At 34.8% G+C, this 13,965-nt stretch overlaps 1 non-coding gene across 1 annotated transcript; it reads right to left on the bottom strand.

The window, feature by feature from the left end:
- Positions 1-2,964: 2,964 nt before the first annotated feature.
- LOC111896515 (small nucleolar RNA R71) lies at positions 2,965-3,071 on the bottom strand. The gene has a single exon (XR_002851932.1). It is a non-coding gene; the product is annotated as a small nucleolar RNA R71 (small nucleolar RNA).
- Between the last annotated feature and the right edge of the window lie 10,894 nt (positions 3,072-13,965).

Below are 13,965 nucleotides of genomic sequence, written 5' to 3'. Positions count from 1 at the left end.
AAAGCAAGGATTCTCTGGAGGAACCACCCAACCTGATGAATCACTTGAGCAACTATTTAACTACACAACTAGGGGTGTCCTTGGCAAGTGTAAGTCATATAAAGTAACCAATGTTCAGATATTTGATCAATATGGTATCCAATTTTATCTATGCCCATGGGTTATAAGTAGATGCTAGCAACGTAATTAGACTCCCTAGAATAGTCAAGTGTTGTCATCTACCCTATTCGATGACCCATACATACTTGCCAGTTGTCTGATCTACACCCACCATTCCTGGTCATCCAAGAAAGAGGAGAAACACTTTGCTCTGGTCTCACAAACCCTACCCCAGTCATAAGACCTAATCGATATCTAGCCTAATCTCAACTAAGTAGTCTTTAAAGGTCTTATTCTTAACCTAGGGCAAGAATTATGTTTAAAGGCAATCGATTTCCAATACGATTTCTAATTCAATATTATTATCCTAATTATACAAATAGCATATATAACAGATAATACAGGCAAGCATTTAATGTCTCATATAAATAATACTTTTATTTTAGATTTTGATCTTGATAGAAACTATGCACTCACTTGACAAAAGTGTTTGGTGATTGGTGAATCGGGCAGAGCTTCGCCTTACACCTTTTTCCAAAAGACCTAGATGTACATAACACTAAGTCTTAGTCTAATTTCATACTTCATGGAACTATTATCCTAAGGTTTTAAATTCCTAAATAATCCCAAAGTCTACTTCAAGATCTAAATAAGGAATAACCAGGTAGGATCATATCGGGGGTAGGGTCCATTTGGTATAAAGAGTATACTGTTTGGAAATCCCACTTTAAACACCACACTAAATCCGGCCTAGACATTACTCCCATAAGTAGACCAAGCATTATAACGACTTGGAATCATTGATAAATGTTACTTATAAGTTCTCAGTAACGACTTATAACTATGATTATAAATTACACAAAGACAGAGTAAGTATATATAGCTCACTTACAGAGTACTACATATGAGAACCGGGAACTAAGCAGTCAAAATACTGACTCGGTATCTCCTACTCAAAGGCTACTACTTAGACGAGTACTCAGGGGTGTTGCAGGGCTTCGCCGCAGACTAAAAACGAAGGAAAAGGGCTAAAAAGTTAAGATTTCTCGAGAGAGAATGTATGTAAGGGTGTAGAGGTGAAAGCATATACAAAGCAGATTATTTATAGGCGAAAAAAAATATGTGTGCTGCGCACTACGCTGACGTGACTCCATCTAGGAGTTGACACGTGTCCTATAACGGGTGAGGTTGTGTAGCTACTTGTAGAACCCCATTGCGTGTGCTGCTTTTCATATTTTCAAAATTGCTTAACTTCTTCATACAAAATCTATTTTTGACGGAGTTTATATCCTGGAAATCTCTCGACGAAATCTGCAACTTTCATTTAGACTTTGTCGGCTAGTTTTGACTTGTTTTTTCACAGAGGGTTAGACTTAGACTGTTAAAGTCTGTATAAAAAACATAACTCTCTCATCCAGTCTCCGTTTACGACAAACTTTTATCGTTGAACTCCTATCAATGAGATCATTAACTCTCGTTTAAATTGTTTTGGCTAAAATTCGACCGATCTAAAATTCAATTTTTGAGCAGAATACTACTATGCCGAATCTTAAAAAAATCTTAACTTCCTCTCACGAAGTCAGATTCGGATGTTCTCTATATGCATGCTCTCGATTTTGACGACTACTACGAATTTCATTTAGATCCCTTAGGCTATAAAGTAATTTATCAAAAATCTACTTTTTACTATATACAGAGTCGTGCTAGTTTAATTATGAAAGTTCGAAGAAGCATAACTTCTTCATATGAAGTCGGATGTGAACGCTCTTTATATATTTGGAATCCTTATGACGTATACTACGACTAGGCTAATATTATTTGTCCTAAGTAATCTTTTATCTTCGACGCATATGTTAAATTTTATTTATTTTATTATTAAATACACATAATATCCTATAGAACAAGTAAGCTTATAAATATATGAATAATCATTTCTTATTCATTAATATAAAGGTTATAATAGTTGACCAAAATGATTACAGACTACGGCATTACAAGTATATCAGTGCACATCAAGTTTTTGGCGTCGTTGCCAGGGAACAACTTATTTCAGTTTTGAATTAATCGTTTTAGGTTAATCGATTCCTTTTGTGGGGTAAAAACCACAACAAGTTTATTTTTCAACAATAATTTAGTTTTCTGTTTTTTGAGTTTTCATGACGTGACACCCTCTCTGTTATGATGTGAAAACTACGTTTTTTAGGTTTTCCTTTAATTAACTTTTAGTTCCTTTTTATGGTTTTCTTATTGTTTTGACTCAATAATATATGACCAAGGGATCAAATTTTCCTATCATACCGCTACTTGAAGATCTAGAGTCTACATTCCACAAAAAGAAAGATAAAAAGGTTGACAAATCGAGTAGCAAGTTTCAAATAGATAAATTAGAAAGCTTTGAGAATTCTCCAGACAATAAAGGAATCGGGTACGAGCCAAAACAGAAACCAAGGACGATTCAGAAGAAGAATTCAAAAGCGAGGTAGAAGAGATGGTGTACATCACAATAATGATGATGGAGGAGTACAAAAGGCGGATGCATAACGATAACAATCTTCGTCTCGTTCCACCATCAATTCCCGCTGCGACAAGATTTGAGCTCAAGGGACATATTCTCTCGATGCTCAAGGATATTCCATTTTCAAGGAAGGACCATGAAGATGAATTTAGACACATTAATGAGGTCTTGGACATTGTAAACTACTTCAACGTTCAAAATGTTTCACGAGATACACTATTACTAAGAATTCTTCAAGTGACATTTATGGGAGATGTTGGTTGAAGTCACTAGAACCCGGAACAATCACAACTTGGACCAATCTTCGCAATTCATTCATTGAACAATTCATCCGTCCTTCAAAGATAGACAAACTCAAGAAGAAAATAGTGAATTTTCAACAAAACGATGGTGAATCTTTAAATGAATCTTGGGAGAGATATAAGGGAATGCTAAGAAATTGCCCAGAACACCATCTTAATATGTAACAAGAAGTGTTGATTTTCTATGATGGGATAAATGTAACCATGAGACAACCCCTTGATTCTCAAGGACCCTCTTAGGATGCAAAGTTCTCCTTGGATGTGGCTTACCCTCTTCTATGTGTATTGGGTTGAGTCTTTCTTATAAGTAGAAAGTGAGTGACTCCTATTTATGTAAGAAATTTGGAGAGTTTAGTTTAGTGAGAGAAACAACAATACCCACCTATACTCTTACTACTCTAATGGATCTTAAACGTGTTTATTTACTCCTTATGTTCTTGATGTTTGTATGGTTCACTAGATCTTTAGAATACCGCACATGTCATCATAATCAGGGTCACTACAATTGGTATCAGAGCGGGTGTTCTTGAAGCTCTCAAGAATTTGATCTGTGATGACAACATGATTTGGTGAATCTCAATTATTGTTAGTTCTTCATCTTTAAGAGAGTTTTTGGTTTTAGAAATCGAATTTATTCCTTGATTTGATTCAAAATTCGATTTTCCCTCTTTGGATTACTTGTTAATCTCGCTTTCTCTTTCTAGAACTTGGTTCATATTCACTTTCACTCTCTAGAGATTTCATTCATAATCACTTCTCTCTCTAGAAATATCCAAGTTCTTGTGATCATGGTGTATTTGGATTATGATTCTTGGATGGTGATGATTAAAGATGTCAATTTTATGGGTTATTGTTGAAAGGCGGGTTGATTTCATGGGAAACTTTGATTTCTTATGGAGGATTGAAAGATGATCATGGAAGATTGATATTTCAACCTCTTTCGGAGATTGGAAGCTTGATTGATATTACGATGAATATATTGTGTCGTTATAGTAATAAAAAGTAAGGAAAAGAAAAAGAATTATTCAAAACAGAATATGTTTCTCTTATTGAAGACCTAAATGATCTTCATGTTCTTGAGTTTGTTGAAGATGTTCTTGAAGAAGTTCATCATGTTCATGGTGTTCTTGAAGTTCAAGACAAGGGAATTCAATATGATTTTCTTGAAGATGTGAAAGTTTTTTGTTCAATTGGAGTTCAAACTGATGAATGTTAGAATTCTTGTGATTCGTTTGAAGGAATGACTCCATATCGAAAGCCTTCAATCCAAGAAGTTCAAATGTATCAAACTCCAAAAGATTTGATTCAAACTAGCAAAGGTGAAGTTGTCAAGAATGAAGTTGTTCTTGAATTCAAAACTTCAAGATCCAAAAAGATGAGGAAGAAAAAGAAGAAAAATATCAAAAGCAAGAAAAATTTGGTTTCTAAACAAGAATCTTCAAAAGTTGTCTTAAAGCCGAAATCTATGAAGCAAATTTGGGTTCCAAAGAAACAATCATCAAATGTTGCAATGAATTTGAATTCCAAACCCAAAGTTGTTGAAAATTCATATAAATAAGAAGTTAGATTTTGTAAAAATGATAAGAATAGATTGGACAACATGCATCGTGGGTGGTATAATGTGAAGATTGGAGATTTTCTTGTTCCAACAAAAGAACTGAGATCTTCATTGATCGATTTGAATATTTCAAATGGAAAAAGAATCATCAAGAAGGTTTCTCAAATTCTCAAATGGATTCCAAAAAATTCATGTTGAGATCGAAGATGAACGATTGAGTTTTTTTATCGAAATTTGAATTCAATCACTTTTTTAAATTGTGCTTTTTGTTTTTGATTGTTGATCGTTTTGACTCGTTGGATTTATTTTGTTTCAACCCCATTGATGATCCAATAAATTTTTTGATAAGATCAAACACCAAAATCAAAATCAAATTCTTAATTTTTTTTCACTGTTCATATTTCGAAGCCCAAACCAGATCTCTTACTGCATGTTCATTTTCTCAACTTTGAGCCCAAAACTTTAATCCAAATCTTGAGCCCAAATAATCTCAAACACAGCTCATTCTTTTATTTGATTGATCTTAACAATCATTTGAATACTGTTCTAATCTTGTACCTAAACCATATTCGATTTCATTGTCAATTCATCTATTTCGCTTTCTTATTCTTGATAGAGTTGATTTCGAATAATGGTACATGTGATTAGAGCCGAACATCATTTCGATTTTTGATTGAAGGATTAAGATTCGAATATGAACTGGGTTTGATAATCGAAGGATGCGAGTTCATCTGATGTTGTTAGTAATCTTGGAATCGAATTGCAAGATTGAATTGTAATTGATATTCATTATATTTTGACTGCAGTCGTACTTGGATTAGAGCCGAACATCATTTCGATTGTTGTTGTCTTTTGATTCAAGTCAAGAAACTGATTTGGGAATCGAATTTGATTTGAAAATTGAATTTCACTGTTGTTTGGAATTGAATGTCTTAGAATCGAAAGTAGGTGTTTCGATGGTTAAATGAAAAGGTCAAATCCAAATTTCGATCCGTATTGTGTTGATTGAGTCCAAGTCGAAAGCAGATGTGGTCTTGGGATCGAATGCTTTGAAAACGAACGTGCTTGCTTGGATCAAAACCAAGTTTGATTTTTTGAGTTATATGGTTTGTATATGTGAACGAATTGGTGTTTTGAGTTTTACTTGGAGTCAAACTGGAAACTAATTTGGGGTCGAATTCGTTGGTGGGTGAAATCAATTTCGAATGATTAAAGTTATGTTCAAATTGAAAGCACATCTGAGAAAGGATTTTGGTATTTTGGATTCATGGTCGAATAAGCATCGCTTCGGGTCGAAATTGCTTTAATTGAAATCAATTTGGGTTAATAGTCGATTTTGATAGTGACTGATGGAATCTTGGGGACAAATGGGTTTCTTTAGATCGTTTGCATCAAACATTTTGGAGTCGAATTTGGTTTGGAGCAGTTTGAATCGTCTATTGGGGTATTGTTTGGAGTAGTCGTCGAATTCGACTCATGATGCATTCTATTCGCATATGGTATCGTATTGGAGAAGAAAGGAAAATGTTCATTTCGAATCCCTTATCTCTCAACAATATGACAATTTCTACGCACTTTCGAAATGGGATCATTTTCTGTGAAGAATGCAGAATTTTCATTTCGAATCCTTGCAATTTAAGAAGGTTGGCAGAAATTACCTAGTTTCGACATTGGGGTAAAATTATGAGACATGGGAAAATGTTTTGAACATGGTCCCTGAAGCTTATGTGAATTGTCACTTTATGTCGAGTTTCATATTTGGGGTAAAGTTTCGCATTTTAGGATGTTTTGGTGCAACGGGTCCCTGCAACTCTCACCCAAAAGTTAAAAACTATTACAAAATTGGGAAATCCTTCTTGGCTTTTCGTGATTTTTTTGTGCAAGAATTTTGCGGTTGCATTTTTATCACACATCAAGGGAAATTTTCGTCAAGTTTATTCCTCGAGCATTTCTCATCCTTTGTGGGTTTTATAATCATTTGTTGATTATAAAAAGGGAGAATGTAAAAATGGGTATTCGAAGCTTCTCGGGTATTTATTTTGCAGATTTGAAGACCGGTGTTACTTCGAGGGGGAGTTGGCTTACTTTCTTGTATGTGTAATGGGTTGATTCTTTCCTAAGTTTTGAGGGGGAGAATGTTAGGGTGCAAATTTCTTCTTGGATGTGGCTTACTTTATTGTATGTGTAATGGGTCGATTCTTTCCTATAAATAGGAAGTGAGTGACTCCCATTTATGTAAGAACCTGTAAGACCTATTTGGAGAGTTTAGTTTAGTGAGAGAAACAACAATACCTACTTGTACTCTTACTATTCTAATGGAGCTTAAACATGTTTATTTACTCCTTGTGTTCTTGATGTTTGTATGATTCACTAGATCTTTACAATTTCATACATGTCATCATAATCAGGGTCACTATAGACCCTTGACAAAAAAGGATCCAACTACAACCAAGGAATTAATTGAAGAGTTTGCAAAGCACTTGTGAGAATACCATAAACCAAGAGAATACATTACAAGAGGCAAATTGGGTATAAACGGAAGAAATGAGAACTTAGTAGCGGTGATGGCGAAGCTCGATAATATAGATAAGAGGATTGCCAAAATGGGTCAATCCATACATAGTATACAAGTGGGATGTGACAATTGCAGTGGACTGCATTTAATGAAAAATTATGAATTAGATGAAAATGGGAATCGAAAAATGTAAGTGTGTTACTCGAGCGGTGACAAATATGATGAAGGTTGGAGGAAGCGTAAGAAGGAATGGTTTCCATATGATGAATACAAGAAAGCGAAAGAAGAAAAGTTTAGACAAACCCGTCGAGGGTATTACCAGAAAGAACAACCACCACCCGAGATGAAACCCGATTTCGATTCCATGTGGAATAGGTTCATGGAAGCTAGTGAGAAGATGCACGATGCTATTGATTCCACATTGAGAAACCAACAAGCTTCCATTGCAGACGCTGAGACTCAAGTTGGGCAATTAACCCAACTAGTTCACGAAAGATTAATTCCTAAAAAAAGCAATCCAAAACCACAACCTCATGTCATGGAAATCTCCATTGAAAAAAAGCAATCCAAGACGCCTCATTTTTCCATGTGAGTTTGGAAATGCTACAATGACGTACGCTTTAGATGATTTTGAAGCAAGAATCAATCTGGTGCCATATTCTTTCTACTAAAAGCTTGACCTTCCAGAATTGAAGAACACAAGAATGATGATCCATATAGATAATCGTTTGGTCACTTATCCTCGGGGAATAGTTGAATATTTATTGATAAAAATTGGAAAATTCATTTTTCCAATTGATTTTATTGTTTGGACATGAAAGAGGATGATGAGGTGCTTATTATTCTTGGATGCCCATTACTCAATACCACAAGATCCCTAGCAGACATTCGTGAGTCTAAGCTAAACCTACGAGTAGGGAAGGAAGAGATCACATTTGGGGTTGATGAAAGGTCCACTAATTCAAAAGAAAATGATGAAGTATTTCTCATGAACGGGGTAAATGAAGAAGTTAATGAGCTAGAAGAATTGGGAAAATTGATGGAGGAGGAGTTGTGGGTTTGGGATAAGCCAAAACCACAAGAATGAGTGAAGCTTACCAAGCCTAGGACCTCAACTCGAATGGTTTTTGAAGTTTTTGCCTTTACTGCACCGCACGCTTAAGTCGAGGAGGAAAGTGATGATGAAGAACTTGGTCAAAGTGATGAAGAAGAGGAGCAACATGATAGCAAGGAGACTACACTTGAAAAAATGGAGGTGGATATGAAAGAACCAACTAAGGAGAAAAAGAAGAGCAAGGTGGTTGAAAAATCACAAGGATTCAAACACAATCAAGACTCAAGTGACAAACAAAAAAATAAGGAAATCTCGAAGAAAGCTTACAGTAGATGAGTTGCAGCTTACAAGAGCAAACTAGTCAAGATAAAGGAGAAGATGGAGATTACGTTCCCAATCAGCACAACATAGAGCGAGAAGGAGTCTGGCTCACGACTCCATCAAAAAAAGTGCTTCTCACGACGTGACACTCTTATGTTCATGACGTGAGCAATGGGGGGACCAGTTTCCTTTTTACCCTAAACACCAACATTTGAACATCACTTTCTACCCAGCACTTACGACATGAACTCCATTATTTGATCCTCCACTTTGATTTTTTGGTTGAATATCTCGTTAATAGGAGCACAACAATATAAAGACAGTCGAAAATGGAGTCCGTATGTAAAAATTATGAATTTTATGTAATCTTCGTAAATTATGAAATTTAACATCAGCTAAGAATTTGTCGATAGTGTCTAAATGAAAGTTGTAGGAATCGAAAATACCTACACATGGATATAGAGAATGTTGAAAACGGAGTTCGTATGGAGAAGATATGAATTTTTGAAGCTCTACTCGTACATACCCACTTAACCACGTTGCACCACCCACCAATCGACACGTATCATGTTCTGAGTGGAAGGATTGCCGACCAAGCTTGGATGTGGCGCACCTCTTGTCTGGGCGCGGTGCTTCTGCACCAAATTTAGCCTATAAATTCAGAACTCAACACTTTCATCCTCCACACTTTCTCTAAACAAACTCTCTCGATTTCCTAGTTCCTTAGCCCATATTTTCTTAGTATTTAGGGTATTTTAGCGAAGCACTGAATCCCCTGAGAGCCCGACATCTGGTAGCTATTAAACCAAAGTTTTTCCAATGCAATTTCCAGACTTTTGTCTAGGAAATCTATGTAAGTTAAACTACACTCAACTTTATTTTAGTGTAATTTATATTTATATTCATAGTCGTTGTTGTGAATCTATGAATAAGATTTATTAGTAATTCCATGTCATTATACTGATTGGTCTACTTACCAGGGAGATTCCTAGAATGGTCACGTTGTTTTGGTTGATGGATTTCAGAAAAGGGTATATGCCCAAATAGCCTTGCCTCCCAACTTTCTTGTCTAGTTGATCCTTATTTGATAGAACTCACACTATACATTGGGATTGTTGAGGAATTTAGACTGTTAATCAGTCATAAGAAAGATTAAACTAAGATTTAGTGATAATTGAACCTAGGTCACATTAAAGAAAAAGGTAAGTGTTGAAGCAAACCATTGCCCAACTTTCCAGTCATCCACTTTAACAAGTGAGTGCGTAGTTACTTTTAGCTTATACATAGATATAAAGTATCTAGATGATTAAATGTTATATGTGCCTATTATCTGTATTGCTTGACATCTTTGTTAGATGAATTATATGATTTTTACTCAATTTAAATTATAATATATATATATATATATATATATATATATATATATATATATGTATTTTCATATATTTTTATAAAATATATTGGGTAGTGATGGGTGATGAGAATGATGAGATGATGATGAGAGGACTTGACTTTGATGGACCAGTCATCTAGCGGAGTGTAAATGACGACCACTGACTATTCTAGACATTCAAGTGGAAATGCTAGTAGGCTAACAACATGTAGGTGTTAATGAACTATCTTTTCATTTGATGTACTATATCCCCTTATGGTTGCCTTATGGACACATATTGCTAAAGGAATCCCCCCAAGCAGTAGTGTCTACCCGTTGATGATGATGATCCTTAGGATATGTCCCCTGAGATCAATATTTTAGGATCAACATGTGAGAATAACAAAAATGGCTAATCGGGTAAATTATTTGAGGTGAAATATATAATTAAAAGAACTTAATTATTGTGGGTTGAAACCCCTATATGCTCATTAGACCCCTAATCCTAACCCATTCAGTTTCTTTATATCACAGGGAGCGGTACAAAGGCACTTGGATGATGAGTTATTTAAGTAGTTTGTAGGCCATTAGTATAATAAAATGTTGTAAGGCCTATTAAGACTTGTTTAATCTTATGTATCTATATTCATAATGACATCCCATGATTTTAAATATAAATGAAATACATTTCTTTGGAAATACTTTGATAATGATATTATCATGTTTTCGGGAACAAATTTTGAATTAAGTTTTATACTTGAAAATAAATAAAACATAAATAAAAAGTTTTAAAGTGACCGTGAAAATGGAGATGCCATATTTTGTTTGTTCACTGTTTTGTGCTATCATAAGACCAAGGAAAGCTTCACAACAAGCCCGAGGAGACCTATCCAACGTCCACCTGTTTTATTAATTTCCAAACAACCTAGTGCGTAATATTTTGAACAAATACACTAATTGATTGGGGTAGTTACACAATAGAGAATTTTTTATTTCACTAATCATCGACTGGGCCAGGTTGAATGAAATTGGAATTTTGGAAAGACTCAACCCATCCCTTACAACATTATATGTGGGGAATGGCATTTCACTTACTTGAAATGGTTGGAGGAACCTCTTTTCCATCAAAGAACCAGTTTACAAGGAGGTTTGTTTCGAATTCTTTGCTACAATGTCTTTTGAGGAGAATACAGTGGATCCTCAATACAAAAGAGTGTTAGTGTTTCGGCTTGGAGGTCAATATCGGGAGTGTATTTTAGTTAAATTGGCTTGGATGATGGGTTTATATGAGCAACATGAAGCCTTGTCACCTCTATTTGACATATTTTTACGGGCCGTGGCAAGAGATTATTCCGAAGGGGACAATAATTAAGGTTTTTGGTCTATAATTGCAAATAGTAACTTTTACTCGGGGATCTCTCAAGAGAGTTACATAAGGTTTCCAATTCACCGCCTTGTTACATTTTCTATGAATCATAAGAAGCATGACAGTAAGGTAACTAACCTCAATCTAATTTTTATTTGGAGCATATTGGCACCAAGCATTTTCTGCAACATTCCATACTTTCTTGCTAAATTTTTAAGGGAGAAAGCAGTTAATTCAAGAGCAGGAAGCCCAATCGTGGGTGGGAATTTTGTGACCTGCTTGGAGAAATCGTTAGGTATATTTATGTCGGGTATGGTTCAAGAATTGACATGCATTGAGGGATATGATATTTCCATGAACTATTTAGAGTCCATGCGTTTAGTGGTGAATTTAAAAGGAATGTATGGAATACTAGTGAATGAAGAGGAGAGACCAAATTAAGGTGTTGAAGAGAAACCAAGACCAAGAAGGAGGAATGTGAGGCCAAGGGGTGAAAGAGCACAACCACAACCCCAAGATGTACCTATAGGAGGAGTTCCAACCGACACGTTTCAAAACCGGGTTGGTAATTACTTAGAAAACCTTCATGGGGGTGTGGGTTACTTAGGTCAATCAATGGATGAGATAAATTCTCATTTTCACATCGAGCACCCACCCAACATGATGCCTCATTTACCTTATATACCTACTTGGGAAGAACTTTGGGCACACGAAAATTTTGGAGTCAGGACTAGTGAAGCAAATGGGATGAGGATTACGAATGTCTATCCTTTTAATTGTATTTGGTTATTTTTCTGTTTTTTTTTTTGGTGTGTTTTATTTATTTTTGTTTTGTTTTATTTTAAACTTGTAACCGAATGGTGTTTGTTTTCTTGTTTCAGCCTAGGATTTTTGTTTATTTTTGTTGATCGTAGAATTTATAATTAGAAAAAAGTTGTGAGTGTTTAAACTTTACAATCGAAGGCCATAACTTTTGGTAAGTGCGAGTTGCCATTCGAGCGAGGAAGAGAGTTAGAGAGAATTTACAGAAGAAAAATAGGTTTTTTAAATGGGTCTTAAGCTATTAAGAAGTAAAGAAGAGCAATTCAAAACATTTCAATTTGATAGAAGAGCATTTAGTGATGACCCAATTCTCACGATGTGACCACCACTATGTCACGTCGTGACAAGCCCTTATGTCGCGATTCCAGTTTTGAAGATTTACTTTATCATTTTGTGACTACTCCTTGTTGGATTAGTGTCTAAGTCCATAACTATAATTGGTATGTACTTAACCCAAGAGTAGCATGGTCCATTTGGGTTGCATATCATCAGGAAAATTTGATAGGATGGACTTTTGAGAAGAAGTTATTTATGGTTTATTAATATCTTATATGTTATAATATATTAATATGAAATCATATTTTTTAATTAGTATTGATCAAGAATTAATTTGGAATTAATTTTGTGATAAAAAAGAGACTAACTAAATATAAGGGGTGATTTGGTAAATCATTCATTCATATAAAGTGGGCTTATTATCCATTGTTCTTCATGTTGGGCTAAACCCATGTGGTAACCCATGGAGCATGAGGGATATGAAAAGTCATTATGGTTTACATGGTGTAACCCTAGTTAGCCACACTATATAAGAACCCCTCTAGCTCATGAAATTGGCACTTAAGCGGAATACTAGAGGGCTAGCCGATTTGTGTATACAAGGAATCTCTTCTCAAGTTATCCTTTGTTCTAGGTGTGTTGTAATTCCATTTGAGGCATTTATATTATTGGTGCTAAGCTCTTGAAAGTCCAAGCAACAAGCTACAAAGAAAAGGTATGTTATCTAACTTGTTTTATTACCTAAGTATTAAAGTTTTGTATCCTAGTTAGGGTAATACCTTGGAAAGTTCAACTTTGCATGTATAATAGAGAAAACATAGATCCAAGGTATTTAGGGTTGCATGTACACTTTAGGAGATTTAGAATGCTCAAAACCCATTAGTGGTATCAGAGCCTAGGCTTGTTTTCAATTATATTTGATGCTACTTGTGTTAAATGCTTAAAAAAATTCTTTTTTTGCTTTCTGGACAGTGGACTTGCCGAGTCCACTAGGGGACTCACCGAGTCCACTAGGGGACTCGCCGAGTGCAAGCATAAATTCATCTAACTCGCCAAGTCAGCTCCTGCACTCGACGAGTTGGTGCTCCAGAATGCAGATTTTTGAGTTTTTTTGGCTAGAATTGGACTAAGATCATTACCCTAAGATGTTTTTGAACTTATAAACCTGTTTTTGATGTGGTAATGATCATGTTTATCCAATTTAAAAGATAATTGTCAAAGTTTCATGTTTTGTATTACTTTATATGGTTAGGCTAATTACATGAAATTTGTTTGATGTGAATTGTCTTGTTCTTATGAGTTTAATTTAGATCATTGACAAAATTGTTTGATTTTTATAATTTACAATAGTTGATCTAAATGTTTTGATGAATTCCATAACTTTTCCTCAAGTTATGGAAAATAAAAAGTTTTTTTTAAAGAGACTATTAAACTTATAGGTTATGAACTTGAAGAATCTTGTTTTCCCATAAATGTTTTTATGAACTTCATAACTTGTCCTCAAGTTATGAATTTTCAAGAGTCTTTTCATTTAAACCCATATTAAACTCATAAGTTATGTATTCCAAAAGCTTTTGAATAGTTCAAAACTTGCCCTCAAGTTTTCGAATTTGTAAATGTAAAAGTCTAACTTTTGAAACATTTAATTCCAAACCCTAGAATTTTAAAGTTTAAAATTCTACCCTTATAATATTATAATATTATAGGTTTAATACTTATATATATGTATAAGAATGAAGTCAGTCTTACCATTAGTAGGTCTCAT

Source organism: Lactuca sativa, chromosome 3 (genome assembly GCF_002870075.4).
Source record: "Lactuca sativa cultivar Salinas chromosome 3, Lsat_Salinas_v11, whole genome shotgun sequence".
NCBI classification, from domain to species: domain Eukaryota; kingdom Viridiplantae; phylum Streptophyta; class Magnoliopsida; order Asterales; family Asteraceae; genus Lactuca; species Lactuca sativa.
This window is presented reverse-complemented; position numbering and strand designations above follow the sequence as displayed.